This window comes from Podarcis gaigeae (genome assembly GCF_964106915.1).
Source record: "Podarcis gaigeae genome assembly, chromosome: 7".
Taxonomy (NCBI): Eukaryota; Metazoa; Chordata; class Lepidosauria; order Squamata; family Lacertidae; genus Podarcis; species Podarcis gaigeae.
The window spans coordinates 61,232,178-61,247,833 of record NC_139683.1 but is presented as its reverse complement, the minus strand read 5'-3'; the positions used below and the strand labels follow the sequence as shown (position 1 = coordinate 61,247,833).

General features: G+C 43.2%; 1 protein-coding gene across 18 annotated transcripts in view; it reads left to right on the top strand.

Annotated features, from left to right (window-relative positions):
- ATXN1 (ataxin 1) overlaps positions 1 to 15,656 on the top strand; it is a 305,212-nt gene that overhangs the window by 73,750 nt on the left and 215,806 nt on the right. For 15 of the 18 annotated variants that reach the window (XM_083747235.1, XM_083747208.1, XM_083747223.1 and 12 more), the window contains exons 1-2: positions 11,896 to 12,081; positions 13,445 to 14,001. The gene's annotated coding sequence lies outside the window, so the exon portion shown is untranslated. Of the gene's footprint in view, positions 1 to 11,822; positions 12,082 to 13,444; positions 14,002 to 15,656 lie in introns of those variants that run through there. The other 3 variants (XM_083747217.1, XM_083747202.1, XM_083747209.1) reach the window with 2 other exon arrangements.

Genomic DNA, 15,656 nt, shown 5'->3' with positions numbered 1-15,656 from the left:
ATTTACATTTGTAAAGTTTTTTTCTCTCTTAACCAGCTGCTTCCAGATCAGTGGCTCCTAATACTACACAATCATTGCTCCTCCACCATAAGCTACAAGCAAAATTGCAAGTGACATTCCACACTATATGGAGCCTTGCCCTTTTTTCATATGGATATCTCACTATGTTCCATTCACTCTACTGGGTGTGACATAACTGCTGTGGATTGGATCTCAATGTAGTTATGAACTCACCAGGTGACCGTAGGCAAGCTTCTCTACCTCTGTTTCCCGCTTCTGCAGTATCAGAATAATAATATTGGCCTACTTTATAGGGTTGTTGTGAGGTGTGTGTGTGTGTGTATGTGTGTGTATATATATATATATATATATATATATATATATATATGCAGGTTTATATATATATATATATATATGCAGGTTTATATATATATATGCAAAACCTGCATTCCTGTACCCGTGAAAATCTACGAAAGCATATATATATATATATAAACTTTTATGAAAGTACTTTGTAAATGCTAGATATTATTATCATCACTATGAGAATTATTCTTCTGGGGCTTGCACTTTAGTTGGTTCTTAAATTTTATGTACTGTATTTACTTGAGTCTAATGTGCACCTCAATTTTCAGAACCTTGAAACCAAAAAAAGTATTTGCTGGTGAATGTAAATGTGCCATCGACTCTAAATCCGATGCACATCTTAATTTGGCCCAAAAAGGTGATCATTAGATTCGAGTAAATGCGGTATATTTTATAGATACAAATATGGAGTCTATTCCTTTCATACAAAGCTTAAATTCTTCCTAGTGTTCTGCTCTAAGCAAAGGGCTGGTTGTGATTAGAACAGTTACAAGTGACCTGGCTCCCTGCCAAGCCCATTTCACAGAGATGTTCACCTGTAAGTAAGGAAGTAAACTTTTATTATAGCAGTCTAATGATACAGACTCAGCTGCTAGGAAAGAGCACAATCTAGTCCAGGTGTTCTTACAAGGCAAAAGAGTAGCAACAATAAGTCCAGTCTGAGAACAAGGTTAGAAGTAAGGGTTCGCAGATTGCATAGAGCTGTGGTTGCACCAATAAGTTTCGTAATCTCCCCACCAAGCTTTTGAGCAGAGTCAGAGAATGCCCAGCTACTCACAAGGAATCCTATCCCTGCGAGAATTCCTGGCCTGTGTCTTGAGGGATGTGTCTTTTGTATTTAGAGGCCACCTTTTCCTGGTAAACGACACCAGACTGGCCTCCACCTCTGAATTCTCCTGCCCTGTCCCATCAGCTCTCTCCATCCCACTGCAGGGAAGTAACCTCCCCAGTCTCTGACAGGCTCCTCCCCTCCCCTGGGGAAGGAGAGGAAGCCTTTGGGACTCTGGCTTCAACAGCTGAGCCAGGCATGTCAAGAGGTGGAGGGAAGAGTTGCGTCATGTGGCTTCCGCTCTATCATCTCACCCCCCCCCCGCCCATTCATTATTTTCTTTCTCAAGTGCCTGTCTGAATCAGAGTAGTCAGAGGGAATCAAGACAACTAGCACCCTATATACAAAACAGAAAAGAAAAAAATGCTTTAGTAGCCCATAGATATGACCTCAGGGAAGGCCCATTGGGCTGTGTGTGTACATTTTCTACTGACTATGATAGCTTCAGTTGAGGAAGAAGAGAGCAGCTAATATCGTTCCTTCCATTTATCTCTCTTTATGCACTTCCTGACTTACCTAACGTTGTTTGGGCACCTCACATCACAAATACCAGAAGTCTCATTTATGAACCTTGGGATCCAGGGTATTTTAATAACCCAGAATTCATCCTCCTGTAAAGCCTCCAGTAAATTAGAAAGCAACTGAAGGAGAAGGAGAAGAAAAAGTGTCATTAAAAGATCAGAACAGGTTCATGCATTGAATGCCCTCTGTGGTTGGTAGATGCATAGTGCAAAACGAGTGCCTTAAACTCAGCTTTAGCATGGAACCTCACATAGCCGCTCTATTCTGGTGCTTATTTCTTGCAGTTTATTTGTGGCTCTGCATTATTCAGTGCTAATACAGGCTACTGAAAGAAAAATTAAAGAGAAGAAATTATTTCTTGAAAATTTATGTGTGCATGCATAAAGTGATTAATTAAGAAAAATTAAAAACAATTCTTGAAAAAAAATTCTGCAGTCATGGAGGAGTCCTTCACAACTCAGCCTCCCACTCTGTTTCAGATGCCAGCGTTAGGCATCACAAATGTCAGACACTGTAATCTTTCTCTCCATTTTCTCCCATAATAAAGGGAGTGATCTCTTCCACCTGTTAGCAATAACCTCTGCTGTGGACCCCCACCTTCCTAGCTCTTTGGTATTTCCTTAAGCCCATTCAGCAAGCCTTAAGAACCAATGTACAGGCCCATTGGCCATTGGTCCTGTGGATTTTTATTTATGCTACTTATTTTATAGACCACTTTTTAGCCTTTCCCGAGATCTCCAAGGTGGTTCACAATTAAAACAATACAAATCTCTAACACAAGAAAACTAAATGGGGAAAAATCAAGATGGAGATCAGAAGGCAAATGACCCTTCCAACTCTACAATTCTAAGATCCTATAAAAATCACAGAAGGGAGCGAGAGCTAGGTATCTAAACCAAAGGTATGTAACAAAAAGGGGTTTTGCAGCACATAAAAACACCACTAAAGCCAATGCCAAAGGAGGGAGTTTCAGCTGAGTTTCCCCAAGTAGTGATGGTCAAGAAACTGAGTTAGCATTTAAAGGCAAACCTATCAAATCCACATTTTCTGAAGCAATATGCAAACCAACACACCTCCATCTTTGGAAATTCACATTTCTCTGCATCTTGCAATGCAGTTCTCTACCCATGCAATACGTATAGATAGGCATACCGTAGGGTGAGGAATGCATAAAAATGTAAGTTTCTTTTTTTAAAAAAAATGGCAAATTGCTGCAGAAATATGGAGAACTGAATTGCAGATTGGGAAAATGAGAAACTGGGAGAAACTGAAGTTGACAGTTCCATCCATTCCCTGCTCCCAAGGTAGGATGCCACCATAACCCAAACAGATCTCTGACGGCAACAGGACACAAAGCAGAGTCTCGAGTTAAGGTCGCAGTCATGCACAGACAGGCTCATGTGAGAGAAGGCAGACTTTCAAAATCTTTGTTCTAAAACATTTGTGGCTTCCTAGGCCACAGCCACCAGTACTTTCGAATGGTGCTTCTTAACAAAATGGTAACCAATGAAGACTGAATGATCTTGGAGTCATATGCTCTGGAAATACAGGCCATAGTCGGGCCACCCTGGCTACTGCATGTTGCGCTAGATGCCGTTTCCAAGCACTTTCCAAAAGCAGCTCTACGTAGTGTGCAGCGACGATGTCATCTGGACGTGCCCTGTGGCCGAAGACCCTTCTTTCCTTTCCTGAGCCCTTTGCTCCAAACAATCTTTTCCAGAAGAAAAATATCCAAGTATACCCCTTGTTGCCTCCTCTTAGGTCTTAACATTACCTTAGCAATGTGATTAGCAGTCACATTGTGGTTTGCTTGCTTTTTAATTAAATCCCAGGCGCAAGGGGGCAAGAGGGCACACTGAGAGCGGTAGATTCGTAATCTGGTGAACCAGGTTTGCGTCCTCCACATGCGGCTGCTGGGTGACCTTGGGCTAGTCACACTTCTCTGAAGTCTCTCAGCCCCACTCACCTCAAAGAGTGTTTGTTGTGGGGGAGGAAGGGAAAGGAGAATGTTAGCCGCTTTGAGACTCCTTCGGGTAGTGATAAAGCGGGATATCAAATCCAAACTACTTCTCCTCCTCCTCCTCTTCTTCTTCTTCTTCTTCTTCTTCTTCTTCTTCTTCTTCTTGTAATCAGCACAGGGATGGGAGGTTTAAGCCTTCCCTCACTGACCATGCAGCACATAGGGGAAGAAAAAATCCCATTGCTTCCTTATGTTTCCCTTGGCCTGGACCTGCGCTGTTTCTAGTGCTTTGCCTCTCTGGCACTCTGTTCATTTACAGCTTGGTCTCTTGCCTTTGGACTCTCTGGCCCAACAGTTGCTCTCCACTTGGCTCAGGCCTCGGTCTGATGACTATGAACTGTGCCAGCTCTCTCCTTGCCAGCCTTCCCCACCAGCCCTGATTCTGCAACCACCACCTCTTCTTCTGCTTTCGGCAGTCATTTGTTTTCCTCCATTTGATTTACAAACACGCCTGGTTGATGAAGCTTCCCTGTTCTCTGCATTCATTTTCTACTTAGGGAAGGATTGTTTGTAATTTACAGTTTTAAGTTGGCATGCTATTATTTTATGCTGTCAAAAAGCATCTGTTGCAATCGCTGTCTCTTTGCATTTACAGACTTAAAATAAATCAAGCCAGCGACGTTAGCCAGCCAACGTTATCAGCAGCGTTAACAAAGGCTGCTCAAAAGTTTACATAGTATCTGTGGGAGAGTGACCTTACAAAGCTGCACAACTTTCTAGGATGCTCTATAGGAACTTGCCTGCTGCTCTGTAAGTGGTTTAACTCTTGCAGTTACATTCACATGCCACTGCGTCTATCCTTATTATCTGGAGCTGAGCCCAAGCACACGTAATTTGCAAAAGGCTCGAGATGGGCAGAAGTACAATGTTCAGTGCTGCATATATGTTTCTCATACTTTTTAAAATTAAGATGCAGTTACGTTCAACCTTTTCAGGTTGGACCTATCAGTGAACACAGGAGTGGATGTTTCTCCATGTGGCATTGCTCCACCAACGTCAACCTGCCCACAGCCAGTCTCTACCTGGCTGCCCTCTTACTTACTAAGCCATGGAGTGGTTCTTGCCTGCCATAGGCCACATACTGCTGGTCTCTCTGTTTTCCACCCCACCAGTGCCAATGGCACCAGTCACCAATGGGTCGTGGACCCCAAACCCTGCTTTAAATTAAAACATAATAGTATTGTGAGCTTTTTGGGGGTGGGGCAGCAGGTTGTATGCCTGAGCTCCATTCTAATTTCTGGATCCCTTAAGGATCCCCATTGCTGGAATAGCTGGGTAAGTTTCTTAGTCATGGCCCCTAAGTATGGGTTGTTAAGGTAACAGAGGAAGTGAAAAATGGATGCCCCTCATCCCTCAACTAGTTGTTAGTTAGGACAAAACCCAAGTTGAGGTGTGTGAGCAAGAAACCAGAAGTAGGCTGCAGGCTGAGAGAGAGAACAGTGCCTGATTTCTGCTGGAATCCAAGGCTGTGGATATCCCAAGGACACCACAGTCTCTGCTGTCCATCATTCCAAGGAAACATCCTGGAACCCCTGGATTTTTGCACCACTTGGAGATTGGGGTGGCATGCAGCAATAGTAACAAGTTGTTCTGGTACATGTTCCCCACTAACTCCACTATAGGATAATTTGGGCACAACAACTTTCAAACATACATACAGACTAAATAAACTAGTATTTTACTAGTTGGTATATTAAAACACCAAGTCCATTACCCATACTTTCACTTGCTAGTCTACATTTAAAACAAGCAGCAGCATGCAGATTCCTTCATTCTCTTGGTTCACATTCCTTAAAACATCCCTCCCCCTTTACTGGCTGTTTGCTGTTTCCAGTATTCTCCATAATGCACCCAAGTATTTCTGGTTATTCTGGAGTATTGCTGTACTCACTGGTGCCACTTACATCAGTGTTTGCTGGGCTTTTCGTTTTTCAGTATTGCATTTGTTAATTGATTTTTAAAAGCTCACTTCAAAAAAAAACGTAGATTTTTTAAATGGGAATGTAGATTAAGTTTTTGAACGGCTCCCTTTTCTTCTGCCTCACATTAACATTCATATGTAACACATTCAAGAAAGACTAAAAAGGCCTTGGGGTCACTTGTGAGAATGCCCTAAAGACGTGTTGCTGTTCATAGAATCACAGAATTATAGCGTTGGAAGGGACTCCCAAGGGATCATCTAGTCCAATGTTTGGCTTTTGCCATCCTCTTAGCTTATGCTGTGTTTTCTTCTTAAATCTCTTGCGAGAATTACACACTGATGCATTTTTATCATGCCTGCTTTTCATTAAGCCAGTTTCTGATATGGCACAGTTGTGCAATGTAGAAGCAGAAAAAGGGCCTAAAATCTACAAATCCTGGTCTTTTGAAACTGGGACAATAAAATGTAGATGGTGCTGTGTGGGGATTTATACCGTGTGTAGCTATTGTAGCCAGATGTGCGTGATTTCTGTTTACGTTTTTATTGTACAAAATGTTTGTCCCTTTCAAAACTGTACACTGCATCTCCATGGGCTGAGAGTGCAGTCCTATACATGTCAACTCATTGAGTTAAGTGGGACTTACTCCCAGGTAAGTGCGTATAAAATTGTAGCCTGAGATATTTTCATTCAGTGATTACCATTGCAGGTGGAATCTAGTGAATTGTCAGAGAACAACAAACGTTCCAGCATTACTTAAGACCTGATCAGTAATGCTGACTTTGTATGCTGCTTTTACATGATGCTCCCAGATTACTGATCACCTGGGATGTTCCTGTCAGCAGCACAGTTCAAGCATGACTGCAGCTTGCATTGCTAAAACAACATAGTCAAAACCTTTCATGATACTGTCTCTAAGCACTGCAGGTGGAAGCTCAATCCACCATGTGTAGACCAGAAAGCATTTTTGTCGAGCAACCAGCTCCATCTGATTTATCACAGCCAGACATTTGTACAGACTTGGAACTCTTGCAGAGCAACACACATGAGAGAGGCCAAAGTTATCTAGATCACTTTCCACAGTCTTTATTTGTGATCTGTACCTTCTGCAACTGTGCGTAAGAGTTTTCACATGTAGTTTTGTTTGCATTTCAGTCAGTCTTGGGTGGAGAAGAATAATTGTCCTTTTATGGATACATTTTGATTTGTGCAACCTAAGGATGTAGGCACGTTCCTTGGAATTGTGAAAGTAGTCACTTGAATGCTTGAACCTTGGGCATCCTGGCTACTTAGGGTTGCCATAGGAGGCTTGTCCAAGGGAGTAATGTAAGTGGTTAGGAGCACCCTGGGGTGGTTATCATTCCATCCTGCCATAAGGTGGTTGTAGTCCTTATAAAAATGAGTGTAGTGCGGGAGTGGCCATGTATTACTTATTTACTACCCCACCTTTTGCCCAGTGCAGTGCAGGACCCAGGATGGTTCGCAGCATACATTAGAACAGATGCAACTGTTCCCAAAACAAACTGTCAGCTAGTAGATCTGTTGTGACAAGGAATTTCTGTTCTTTCTAGCTATAATGACCATCAGCCATGCTGGCTAAGACAGATAGGAAGTGGCGGTCCAACCAACAACACAGGTTAGCCCTTCTTGGTGCAGTGAGGCCTTTACTGAATAATTTCTCTCTGCATTGCTGCTGTTGTTGATCCAGCTTCATTTACCAAGATTAAAATAGTACATATTCTTCATCCATTTATTATGGAGAGATGACCTGGCAAACAAACAAGCAAATTCAAAGGCATGCTTTTCTAGGCTTTCTGCACCCATGCTGAAATGTTTAACAGAAGCGTCTTAATTTGGAGTGTTGATCTTGGGCTGCTGTATTTCTGCTCTGCTTTCCATCTTGTGCATGCCCAGTTTTAGAAAGGACTGCCGTTTTGTTTTCCACGCACATTCTGGTGTGCTGCTGTTGTGTAACAACATATAGTATGTAGAAGAAAACACCCTTCTTATTATAGCACTGTTGAGAGGCCTTCCAGTATTTCCATTTGAAATTCCTATTTTCAGGGACTTGCTACTGAGCTGTAACAAATTGCAAGCAGGAAATCTGGCTCTCTGCAGCCTAGGAGCAAACTAACTCACTCACAATAGATAAAATTAATCCGTATTAATGGCATGTCCTTCCAGCAACCAAAGCAAAGGAGTGTGTGTGTGTGTGTGTCCGTCTATCTATCTCACGTACACATAACAAACAGTGAAAGAAGAAGAAAAGCAAGTGCTTTATGTGGCTGTGCACAAATGTATGGAGGATGAGAAACAGGCCAAGCAGATTGCTTCTGAACGAAGGTTATTATTTATCCTTTGGGTATGACTGAAACAGGTCAAAATGCTCCTTGTAGCAAAGATATTGGTATCTATGAGCATTAATCAATAGAGAGGTGACACTAAAGAGAAGCAAGAAAAGTGTATCTGTGTTTCAAATGTATTTCTGCTGCCTGCAAGCAGCATTTGACAATGGAAAACTAGTAAAGGTGCAATTATTTGAGAAAGGATAAGAGAACTGGAGAGCAAAGGAGAAACATCTGTTGGGGATCATTGTGGATGAGGAAGTTCTGGATCCCCATAATCCCAATCATGTTTGTGCAGGGCATTTTTTTTAAACCCCATCTGCACAGGAATACATAAGTGGGATCAAGATATCGAATTCTTAAAGAGTACTTGGACCTTGCCGAAGAAAGACCAGCATACAGGCAGTGGGAATGTTTCCTTTACTAAAACAGGAAGGTAGGGAGCTACAAAGCCAAGCCATTTGACCATGTAACTCAGTATTGGTCTACAGTGACTCTCCATATTTCAACCAGGGGACCTTCCTGACCCTACCTGAAGATGCTAAAGGACTGAGATGCTCTACCACTGAGCTATGACCCTTCCTTACAGTAAGGTGGTTGATGGATATGAGTTACTGCTACTCATGTTGTGGCACAGCTTCCCACTCCCATGTCTCTCAGTCTTTGGGCTCTGATATGAGGAGCAATAGTCCTCAACAAACATTTTAATTCTGCTATAGATAGAAAGGCAACCAGATAAGATGGCAACTCTGCATTCAAAGCTTGCTTTGAGTGAATGGGAAGTTGATCCTGCTAACTGGAAAAAGATTTGAATCAGTCCCAGGCTGAGAGTGACAGAAAATAAGAGAAGTTGTCAGAGGGACTGTGAACTGTGAGCTTTGCAATGTGTCATGCGCTAACTGCAGCTTACTGGAAAGAAAATTAAGAGGAAGTATAATGTGCATGTAATGTGAAAGGTCATGGAGGAAAATGTGTTCATTTTGCAGTCAGATAATAATGTGAAACTAAGAAAATATAAAAAAGAAGAGGAATGAAATATGTTTGAATTAAAAATCATGCATTGGATGTTTTTTTTTAAAATACTAGAAAATGTAAACTGGTGCAGCCAGAAGTTATTTAATGGTGATAGGAAACCTGTCCCAAGACACAGTGTTTTGAGAACATAGTGTAAGAAAAAAAATGTAAAGGTAAACAGCAACATGACCTTGACAAGGGATATGCATTAAGATAATAAGAACAGTGAAGGCTTTGTTTTGCATTTTCATTATTGATCTGGGAAAGATCTTGATTGAAAAAAACAATGAAATGTGGGGATTGTGCCAGATTGTGCGAGGATTTGAAAGGCCAGTGAAAATTTAACCAAAGGACCCACAAGTGAAGGCAAAGACAATGCAAAAAGACATGCTACTTTGGTACACTAACAGGCTGATTATACAATCAGCCTTTGAAGAATAAACCCTCTGAACAGTTCAAGCAGTCAGTTCAATACATGATTCCGTGAAGTGAATCAATGCCTCAGAATTTATCACATAAAAACATGGATCCGAATATGGTCATTACAGCAGCTACCCTCAAGTTTTCCAAGTGAAGACTGACTGGGCCACATTAACTATTTTGGGCATGGTTCCCTCTATTCTTGCACCAGTCCAGACATCCAGTGTTCCAGAGTGATGGGGACTATAGATGCATGACTCTATCCCAGTTTGTCCCATCCCATTTAAGTCTGCAAGCACTTAGAAATATGTTGCACCCAGTGGCGGAGCTTCATACTCCGGCACCAGGGGGCGGAGAGCAGGCTGGGGCGGGGCTGGGGCGTGTCCTGGTGGCGGGGCATGCTGCCTGCAGAGGCATGGCGCCCACTGCAGGCGGGGGGGGGCAGCCGTAATGGCACCCTACTGGGATTGCGCTGCCAGGGACGGTGTGCTCCCCACGCACTCCTCTTCCTCTGCCAGTGGTTGCATCTTGTTCCTGTGCTGAATTTTTAGGATAATTCCAAGAGAAACAATATATTTGGAGGTGCAAGCAGGAATTTAATTTTTTTAAGTGTTTGCTGCATTCTGGTTGTATCACTACCCATGATACTTCAGGTAAGTCCTAAGACAGAGTTTTATGAAATATTAGATTAAAAGTTAGTCTAAATTCTTCAGTAACATAACCTTTGCGAGCATCTTCAATATTCTGTCACCAATGACATTATAATAATGGAGGTAATTATACTTCATCTTCCTCACCATCTGAGTATCAAAACTTCCTAAATAAATGTATAAATCTGGATCTGTGGTGCCTGTTCTTATTGCATCATAAAGGCTGGAATGATGAAGGAACGTAAAATATTGGAGACAGTATGAGGAAATTGTCTGTTGATGGCAGTTGGAGAAGAAACAGACAATAAAGATGTAGAGGGCCTGAGGCAGAAGAAAGAAGAAAAGTCCAGATGCATGACATCAGAAAATAGAGGAAGAGTGAACTAAACAACAGGAATGGCTAATGACAGGTCTATGTATAGAGATTCAAAAGCAGTTAATTGGCACCATGTATGTGGTTGCTTTTGGGCGCAGGTGGCGCTGTGGGTTAAAGCCTCAGCGCCTAGGACTTGCCGATCGAAAGGTCGGCGGTTCGAATCCCTGCGGCAGGGTGCGCTCCCGCTGCTCGGTCCCAGCGCCTGCCAACCTAGCAGTTCGAAAGCACCTCCGGGTGCAAGTAGATAAATAGGGACCGCTTACCAGCGGGAAGGTAAACGGCGTTTCCGTGTGCGGCTCTGGCTCGCCAGAGCAGCGATGTCACGCTGGCCACGTGACCCGGAAGTGTCTCCGGACAGCGCTGGCCCCTGGCCTCTTGAGTGAGATGGGCACACAACCCCAGAGTCTGGCAAGACTGGCCCGTACGGGCAGGGGTACCTTTACCTTTACCTTATGTGGTTGCTTTAGGGATGAGAAATCTGTGTTTTGATTGTTGTCTGTTCACTCTCATTTATTGTTAATGGGTTTTGTTATTTGTTGTTTTATTTAAAATTTACAAGATAAATATCCCACATATTCACTGAACTCCAGTGTTGTTTTCACCTTGTCTCATCCTCATCCGTAGTAACCAAACAACAACCACCCACCTGTGTGCACAACAGATTAATCTAATTATTGATTTATGTGCATAAGGATGTCAGGGAAAGCCTTATTTGGTGCTCAATGTGTAGTTCTGGTGGCAAAAATATATCCATAACACAAAATGAGTACAAAATTTAAAAGAATCCCTTTTAAGGAAGGCTTCTACTTGGCAAGGAGGGAATGAATCTTGGGGGGGGGGGATGCAATTGGGGCTACTTAAATGTAACATTGTTTATTTATGTGTGCAGGTGAAACAAACCATGAACCCTGGTTTAGCAATATGTCTGAATAGGATTCCATAGTTTGGAGTAACACAAACAAAGCAGGATCTGTATAGTCAAGGTTTGTACTTGGCTTAAAGATTGTGGGTGTTTTTTAAAGTGAAACAACCATGATCCTTAAGTTGGCCTTAATGCTAAGACAAGGATACTGGTTTGTTTTTTCTCCCCACGTTAGTGGGGAGGGTCAAAGGGGCCTCAGTCAGTGCATTCATTATAAACCATTAACTATGGTTTATAGTGTGGCGCAAACGAGACCAGTAATAAAAACTCACTTTTTTTCCATTGGTAAAGAAAATCAGCTGCTGAAAAAAGAGAACAAGCCGCCATTCATCACTCAAAGGCATTTGTTTTTCTTTTCAGATTTGTTAACTAGTTGTAAATTTATCCATATGCACCTTTCACAGTGATGGGTTTGAGTCAGGCTGAATTAGATTGATGATGAAATTGTGTGCAGCAGGCATATTTACTTGGAAGTAAGCCTTACTATATACAATGACCATTTGTTTCCTCAGTGCCACGTATCAATGTATGAAAGAGTTTCCTGGAAACTCTGGATTCCACCACTGCCCATTCAAAATATTGAGGCGAAGGAACTCGTGGTGAATGAGATGCAGCACCAGAAAGGTGGAATGGTGAGAACAAGAACATGCATGGAAGGACCTGGCATTATAATTTAAGGAAGGTGTTGAAGTTGGGAGGTAATGAGAGAGTGTTGATTGCTTTTTCTATCACTATCTCCCGAGGGAGACCAGTGACCACCGCAGTTGGGTGGTGCTGTTGAGCCTCTCTCCCAACACTGCTCCTGTTTACCAGGACAGTACGGGGGCAGGGCAAGGCAGAGTTGGGCAACCAGAGTGACGGGAGTGCCAGATTACCTCAAATGATGTGGCTGCATGGCCCAATTTCACCACCACTCTACACTGCCCTAGTAAGTGGCAGCCATGCTCATGTCACACTGCTTCATGGCATCAGCCACTCTTGAGTGGAATTGTACAGCCCATGTGTGACCCACTCTTCTTCCTGCATGGTGCCCCATCACCATCTACAACCTCTGGTCAGGGTGTAGGATGTCTATAGTAATGAAGGGTGTATCAAATGGGGAAGGGCAAGAAAGCTTCCATTTATAGTAAGGTTAATAGTCAAAAGCATGGAGAAAAGCAAGGACTTGATGGCAAGAGAGGGTTGTACTATTATCCCTCAACACCATGGGTAGGCAGACTAAGGCCCCGGGGCCAAATCTGGCCCAATCGCCCTCTAAATCCGGCCTGCGAATGGTCTAGGAACCAGCGTGCTTTTACATGAGTAGAATGTGTCCTTTTATTTAAAATTCATCTCTGGGTTATTTGTGGGACATAGGAATTCATTCCTTTTCCCCCCTTCAAAATATAGTCTGGACACCCACAAGGTCTGAGGGACAGTGGACCGGCCCCCTGCAGAAAAAGTTTGCTGACCCCTGCTCAACACTATCAACTCAGTGACGTTTGACCAACAAATAACTTTTGACTTACAAGGAACCCTTGACTTCGCTAGCAAACACCCCTGGATCTTTAGAGATATTTGTTTCACATCCCACAGCAGTCGGTGGGGTAGGGTGGTGGCACTTATAACTGTCCCCTCCAACCTTCCTGCAAATTGAAATTGTTTGTTAGAAGCTGCTTTGGATTCACTGTGGAAAGGTGGCATATAAATAAATGAAACCAATCTATCAGTCAAGATGCCACTTGACCCTGAGGTAATTTCTCATCCCCTGTGTTTGATGAGGTTATTAAGGATGTGGGAAGTGGTGATGAAGAGAACCTTATAAATTCTGTGGCATCTTCTATGTCTGAGGTGCCCAATTTCTTGCCTCAGTTATTTGCTAACACACATTCTCAGGCAGGAAGAGGCTTAATTGTTATAATATACAATTTCCATCCTATTGTTCTGAATCTACAGCACCACTTCCAGCAGAAGGGACTCGGTCTGACAGGCTGAGCTACATCTAGCCTATTCATAGATCTGCTATGTGATGTGTGTGTGTGAAATCTAGCAACCACAGACTGACTCTCTGTTTCCTTTCAGATTGCATAACGCAGCATCAGAATCACTAGAACTTATGTTGTTGGGTTTTCCGAGAAAGGCCACAAACTCAGTGCCAAGCTGCTACATGCCAGCTTGGAGGTGAATTGTTCAAGGGAAAGGTATAGCAGATATACCACTACCATAATTCAACGCAAGGCACCACAACTTGACTTGAAAAGCCGGCTAGAAATTAGAAAGAAAGAAAATCTCTTCACATTAGGAAACAAGCAGAAGCACTGGGCTATATTCAACTACCTCATTCTAGCAGAAGCCAGTGCAAGGTTTTCTGCTAGTGCATTGGGACTTCTTCCCTGTATGTACCTCATGACCTTCCCAAAACTGGTCTGGTGGATTGGGAGTATCCCAGAAGAGGAAAGGGGAGATTTGTTATTGTTCCATCAGGCAAACAGAAATGCTGTTTGGAATGACCTCACTGGTGCTACATTGAATTCAACTCACCATTACACCAGTCTTCCCGCACTTCTTCAATCATAACAGCATACAGCAGCCCTTCGACAGAGACTAGGAGTTGGATTCCTCTTCATCAGGTGATTGAGGTGAGAACTCCAAACCTGAAGGGGGAAGGCACGTAGGTCCAGAAGAACCTGTGGGATCCGTGCTGCCCACCGTGGCACTGCCATCCTCTGACTCCAATGACGCCACTGTAGAAGACCCAAGCCTCCTCTACTCCACCTCAGTGGTAGACTACTGGAGAAGAACGGAGCCCTTTCAATCAAACAGCATCTTGCAGTACACTTAACAATCAGGCTGCACCTGCTGCGATTACAATATAAGGGCTCAGTTTCAGCTTGTTCCTTACTGGAGCAGCTCTTAGAGTCCAGCCTGAACCCCACATTGGCTTGGATCCAGTTTGAACCTCACCATGTCCATGCTCTTCCTGCAGAGCAGGACACCCTTAATCCCCAAAATGGACTGAGGATGTTTGATAGGGTGGCATTGAAAATGATGGAATCCTTTAAAAAAAATCTATTCCATTAAATAGATACATTTGGTCTATGAATTAAGGATGTTTTACCATGAAAAACAGAATTTTAACTGTGACAGAATCACAACCCTTGTTATGATAATTACACAGGTCAAAGAACTTCACTTGATAAGTCTGGTTTAAAGTCCAGTTATTTGTAATTGCATACTATAGCTCTTTTTTAAAATGCTAGCCAGACATGATTTCAAGTGCTTGGAACATATGATTTGTAAAACTATTGCAGTGATTGAAAATGTGCAGTAAAATATTGTTGCATGGCACTCTACTCTCAGAGTGCTATGAGAGTCTAGAAGGTTCAGTTTTCCTTGGAATGAGCAATAGCAGAGACTGTAGTGTATAATATATGATTTATGTACATATATATACAACCTCAGCCTATGATTGAGGGACTCACAGTGTTGACACCCCAATAAGGTCTTGCTTCTCCCATAGCCACAGCCTTAGATTCCAGCAGAAATCGGGCACAGTTCTGTCTCTCAGCTGCCCAGCCTGTGAGGCAGGGTAGTTGAGAGGCAGTGACTGGCCTAAAGTCTGCTGAGTGGAGATTTGAACCCTGGTCTCCCATGTCTTAGTTCAGCACTCTAGAAACTATGCCACCAATTCTTCATCTCTACTTTAGAGCCATTTTAGCATTATATTCTGCTGAATTAGGGCATGGGCGTAGCCAGGAATTTTGTTAGGGGGGCAGTGAACATTATTGAGCAATCAAAGGAAACTCTGGAAATTATAGCTCTCTGAAGGGAATATGGGGCTCCCAACAACTCTCAGAACCCTTAACAAACTACACTTACCATGAATCTTCGCAGGAAGCCATGACAATTTAAAGCAGTATGATAATAGTGCTAATGTATGGTGCCTTAAGGGACGCAGGTGGCGCTGTGGGTTAAACCACAGAGCCTAGGACTTGCCGATCAGAAGGTCGGTGGTTCGAATCCCCTCGACGGGTTGATCTCCCGTTGCTCGGTCCCTGCTCCTGCCAACCTAGCAGTTCGAAAGCATGTCAAAGTGCAAGTAGATAAATAGGTACCGCTCCGGCGGGAAGGTAAACAGCGTTTCCGTGCGCTGCTCTGGTTCGCCAGAAGCGGCTTAGTCATGCTGGCCACATGACCTGGAAGCTGTACGCCGGCTCCCTCGGCCAATAAAGTGAGATGAGTGCCGCAACCCCAGAGTCGGTCACAACTGGACCTAATGGTCAGGGGTCCCTTT